The sequence below is a fragment of the Heterodontus francisci genome, unplaced genomic scaffold, assembly GCF_036365525.1.
Source record: "Heterodontus francisci isolate sHetFra1 unplaced genomic scaffold, sHetFra1.hap1 HAP1_SCAFFOLD_73, whole genome shotgun sequence".
NCBI lineage: Eukaryota > Metazoa > Chordata > Chondrichthyes > Heterodontiformes > Heterodontidae > Heterodontus > Heterodontus francisci.
Window position 1 is genome coordinate 41,075 of NW_027142236.1, and position 6,000 is coordinate 47,074.

Below are 6,000 nucleotides of genomic sequence, written 5' to 3' on the forward strand. Positions count from 1 at the left end.
CACTGACACACTGTGTACATCATGACCCACAGTCAGATACACCCTGTGAAGTGTAAAACACCCCCACTGTCCTCAGGAATATTAACACACTGACAGAGAACACAGATTAATATTAACACACTCACTGACACACTGTGTATATCATGACCCACAGTCAGATACACCCTGTGAAGTGTAAAACACCCCCACTGTCCTCAGTAATATTAACACACTGACAGAGAACACAGATTAATATTAACAGACTCACTGACACACTGTGTATATCATGACCCACAGTCAGATACACCCTGTGAAGTGTAAAACACCCCCACTGTCCTAAGTAATATTAACACACTGACAGAGAACACAGATTAATATTAACACACTCACTGACACACTGTGTATATCATGACCCACAGTCGGATAAACCCTGTGAAGTGTAAAACACCCCACTGTCCTCAGTAATATTAACACACTGACAGAGAACACAGATTAATATTAACACACTCACTGACACACTGTGTATATCATGACCCACAGTCAGATACACCCTGTGAAGTGTAAAACACCCCCACTGTCCTCAGTAATATTAACACACTGACAGAGAACACAGATTAATATTAACACACTCACTGACACACTGTGTGTATCATGACCCACAGTCAGATAAACCCTGTGAAGTGTAAAACACCCCCACTGTCCTCAGTAATATTAACACACTGACAGAGAACACAGATTAATATTAACACACTCACTGACACACTGTGTATATCATGACCCACAGTCAGATACACCCTATGAAGTGTAAAACACCCCCACTGTCCTCAGTAATATTAACACACTGACAGAGAACACAGATTAATATTAACACACTCACTGACACACTGTGTATATCATGACCCACAGTCAGATACACCCTATGAAGTGTAAAACACCCCAACTGTCCTCAGTAATATTAACACACTGACAGAGAACACAGATTAATATTAACACACTCACTGACACACTGTGTATATCATGACCCACAGTCAGATACACCCTGTGAAGTGTAAAACATCCCCACTGTCCTCAGTAATATTAACACACTGACAGAGAACACAGATTAATATTAACACACTCACTGACACACTGTGTATATCATGACCCACAGCCAGATAAACCCTGTGAAGTGTAAAACACCCCCACTGTCCTCAGTAATATTAACACACTGACAGAGAACACAGATTAATATTAACACACTCACTGACACACTGTGTACATCATGACCCACAGTCAGATAAACCCTGTGAAGTGTAAAACACCCCCACTGTCCTCAGGAATATGAACACACTGACAGAGAACACAAATTAATATTAACACACTCACTGACACACTGTGTGTATCATGACCCACAGTCAGATACACCCTGTGAAGTGTAAAACACCCCCACTGTCCTCAGTAATATTAACACACTGACTGAGAACACAGATTAATATTAACACACTCACTGACACACTGTGTATATCATGACCCACAGTCAGATACACCCTGTGAAGTGTAAAACACCCCCACTGTCCTGAGTAATATTAGCACACTGACAGAGAACACAGATTAATATTAACACACTCACTGACACACTGTGTACATCATGACCCACAGTCAGATACACCCTGTGAAGTGTAAAACACCCCCACTGTCCTCAGTAATATTAACACACTGACAGAGAACACAGATTAATATTAACACACTCACTGACACACTGTGTATATCATGATCCACAGTCAGATACACCCTGTGAAGTGTAAAACACCCCCACTGTCCTCAGTAATATTAACACACTGACAGAGAACACAGATTAATATTAACACACTCACTGACACACTGTGTACATCATGACCCACAGTCAGATACACCCTGTGAAGTGTAAAACACCCCCACTGTCCTCAGGAATATTAACACACTGACAGAGAACACAGATTAATATTAAAACACTCACTGACACACTGTGTACATCATGACCCACAGTCAGATACACCCTGTGAAGTGTAAAACACCCCCAATGTCCTCAGGAATATTAACACACTGACAGAGAACACAGATTAATATTAACACACTCACTGACACACTGTGTATATCATGACCCACAGTCAGATACACCCTGTGAAGTGTAAAACACCCCCACTGTCCTCAGTAATATTAACACACTGACAGAGAACACAGATTAATATTAACAGACTCACTGACACACTGTGTATATCATGACCCACAGTCAGATACACCCTGTGAAGTGTAAAACACCCCCACTGTCCTCAGTAATATTAACACACTGACAGAGAACACAGATTAATATTAACACACTCACTGACACACTGTGTATATCATGACCCACAGTCAGATAAACCCTGTGAAGTGTAAAACACCCCACTGTCCTCAGTAATATTAACACACTGACAGAGAACACAGATTAATATTAACACACTCACTGACACACTGTGTACATCATGACCCACAGTCAGATACACCCTGTGAAGTGTAAAACATCCCCACTGTCCTCAGTAATATAAACACCTGACAGAGAACACAGATTAATATTAACACACTCACTGACACACTGTGTATATCATGACCCACAGTCAGATACACCCTGTGAAGTGTAAAACACCCCCACTGTCCTCAGTAATATTAACACACTGACAGAGAACACAGATTAATATTAACACACTCACTGACACACTGTGTATATCATGACCCACAGTCAGATACACCCTATGAAGTGTAAAACACCCCCACTGTCCTCATTAATATTAACACACTGACAGAGAACACAGATTAATATTAACACACTCACTGACACACTGTGCATATCATGACCCACAGTCAGATACACCCTGTGAAGTGTAAAACATCCCCACTGTCCTCAGTAATATTAACACACTGACAGAGAACACAGATTAATATTAACACACTCACTGACACACTGTGTATATCATGACCCACAGCCAGATAAACCCTGTGAAGTGTAAAACACCCCCACTGTCCTCAGTAATATTAACACACTGACAGAGAACACAGATTAATATTAACACACTCACTGACACACTGTGCACATCATGACCCACAGTCAGATAAACCCTGTGAAGTGTAAAACACCCCCACTGTCCTCAGGAATATGAACACACTGACAGAGAACACAAATTAATATTAACACACTCACTGACACACTGTGTGTATCATGACCCACAGTCAGATACACCCTGTGAAGTGTAAAACACCCCCACTGTCCTCAGTAATATTAACACACTGACAGAGAACACAGATTAATATTAACACACTCACTGACACACTGTGTATATCATGACCCACAGTCAGATACACCCTGTGAAGTGTAAAACACCCCCACTGTCCTCAGTAATATTAACACACTGACAGAGAACACAGATTAATATTAACACACTCACTGACACACTGTGTGTATCATGACCCACAGTCAGATAAACCCTGTGAAGTGTAAAACACCCCCACTGTCCTCAGTAATATTAACACACTGACAGAGAACACAGATTAATATTAACACACTCACTGACACACTGTGTATATCATGACCCACAGTCAGATACACCCTATGAAGTGTAAAACACCCCCACTGTCCTCAGTAATATTAACACACTGACAGAGAACACAGATTAATATTAACACACTCACTGACACACTGTGTATATCATGACCCACAGTCAGATACACCCTATGAAGTGTAAAACACCCCAACTGTCCTCAGTAATATTAACACACTGACAGAGAACACAGATTAATATTAACACACTCACTGACACACTGTGTATATCATGACCCACAGTCAGATACACCCTGTGAAGTGTAAAACATCCCCACTGTCCTCAGTAATATTAACACACTGACAGAGAACACAGATTAATATTAACACACTCACTGACACACTGTGTATATCATGACCCACAGCCAGATAAACCCTGTGAAGTGTAAAACACCCCCACTGTCCTCAGTAATATTAACACACTGACAGAGAACACAGATTAATATTAACACACTCACTGACACACTGTGTACATCATGACCCACAGTCAGATAAACCCTGTGAAGTGTAAAACACCCCCACTGTCCTCAGGAATATGAACACACTGACAGAGAACACAAATTAATATTAACACACTCACTGACACACTGTGTGTATCATGACCCACAGTCAGATACACCCTGTGAAGTGTAAAACACCCCCACTGTCCTCAGTAATATTAACACACTGACTGAGAACACAGATTAATATTAACACACTCACTGACACACTGTGTATATCATGACCCACAGTCAGATACACCCTGTGAAGTGTAAAACACCCCCACTGTCCTGAGTAATATTAGCACACTGACAGAGAACACAGATTAATATTAACACACTCACTGACACACTGTGTACATCATGACCCACAGTCAGATACACCCTGTGAAGTGTAAAACACCCCCACTGTCCTCAGTAATATTAACACACTGACAGAGAACACAGATTAATATTAACACACTCACTGACACACTGTGTATATCATGATCCACAGTCAGATACACCCTGTGAAGTGTAAAACACCCCCACTGTCCTCAGTAATATTAACACACTGACAGAGAACACAGATTAATATTAACACACTCACTGACACACTGTGTACATCATGACCCACAGTCAGATACACCCTGTGAAGTGTAAAACACCCCCACTGTCCTCAGGAATATTAACACACTGACAGAGAACACAGATTAATATTAAAACACTCACTGACACACTGTGTACATCATGACCCACAGTCAGATACACCCTGTGAAGTGTAAAACACCCCCAATGTCCTCAGGAATATTAACACACTGACAGAGAACACAGATTAATATTAACACACTCACTGACACACTGTGTATATCATGACCCACAGTCAGATACACCCTGTGAAGTGTAAAACAGCCCCACTGTCCTCAGTAATATTAACACACTGACAGAGAACACAGATTAATATTAACAGACTCACTGACACACTGTGTATATCATGACCCACAGTCAGATACACCCTGTGAAGTGTAAAACACCCCCACTGTCCTCAGTAATATTAACACACTGACAGAGAACACAGATTAATATTAACACACTCACTGACACACTGTGTATATCATGACCCACAGTCAGATAAACCCTGTGAAGTGTAAAACACCCCACTGTCCTCAGTAATATTAACACACTGACAGAGAACACAGATTAATATTAACACACTCACTGACACACTGTGTACATCATGACCCACAGTCAGATACACCCTGTGAAGTGTAAAACATCCCCACTGTCCTCAGTAATATAAACACCTGACAGAGAACACAGATTAATATTAACACACTCACTGACACACTGTGTATATCATGACCCACAGTCAGATACACCCTGTGAAGTGTAAAACACCCCCACTGTCCTCAGTAATATTAACACACTGACAGAGAACACAGATTAATATTAACACACTCACTGACACACTGTGTATATCATGACCCACAGTCAGATACACCCTATGAAGTGTAAAACACCCCCACTGTCCTCATTAATATTAACACACTGACAGAGAACACAGATTAATATTAACACACTCACTGACACACTGTGCATATCATGACCCACAGTCAGATACACCCTGTGAAGTGTAAAACATCCCCACTGTCCTCAGTAATATTAACACACTGACAGAGAACACAGATTAATATTAACACACTCACTGACACACTGTGTATATCATGACCCACAGCCAGATAAACCCTGTGAAGTGTAAAACACCCCCACTGTCCTCAGTAATATTAACACACTGACAGAGAACACAGATTAATATTAACACACTCACTGACACACTGTGCACATCATGACCCACAGTCAGATAAACCCTGTGAAGTGTAAAACACCCCCACTGTCCTCAGGAATATGAACACACTGACAGAGAACACAAATTAATATTAACACACTCACTGACACACTGTGTGTATCATGACC